Genomic DNA, 204 nt, shown 5'->3' with positions numbered 1-204 from the left:
GCTTTAAAGATGTTGCTTTAAATAAAGATGATAATTCATTTATTTGTCATTTAACTTTAAAAAATGTATTTGTTTGGGAATTCTAAATCGAAACATATTTACACATTGTGTTCAGTTAAATTTGGTCAGAGTATTATTCATTAAAGCTGCACAGAAACGTTGTTCACTTCTCCAGGACCAACCTTAGGGTTAGGGTTAGGGTTA

The 204-nt window shown here is 30.4% G+C and overlaps 1 protein-coding gene across 2 annotated transcripts in view; it reads right to left on the bottom strand.

Annotated features, from left to right (window-relative positions):
- Positions 1 to 204, bottom strand: part of slc49a3 (solute carrier family 49 member 3) — a 16,926-nt gene that overhangs the window by 7,924 nt on the left and 8,798 nt on the right. The window lies entirely within an intron of this gene.

This window comes from Morone saxatilis, unplaced genomic scaffold (genome assembly GCF_004916995.1).
Source record: "Morone saxatilis isolate NCDOM2014 unplaced genomic scaffold, NCSU_SB_2.0 Contig22, whole genome shotgun sequence".
Classification (NCBI taxonomy): Eukaryota; Metazoa; Chordata; class Actinopteri; family Moronidae; genus Morone; species Morone saxatilis.
This window is presented reverse-complemented; position numbering and strand designations above follow the sequence as displayed.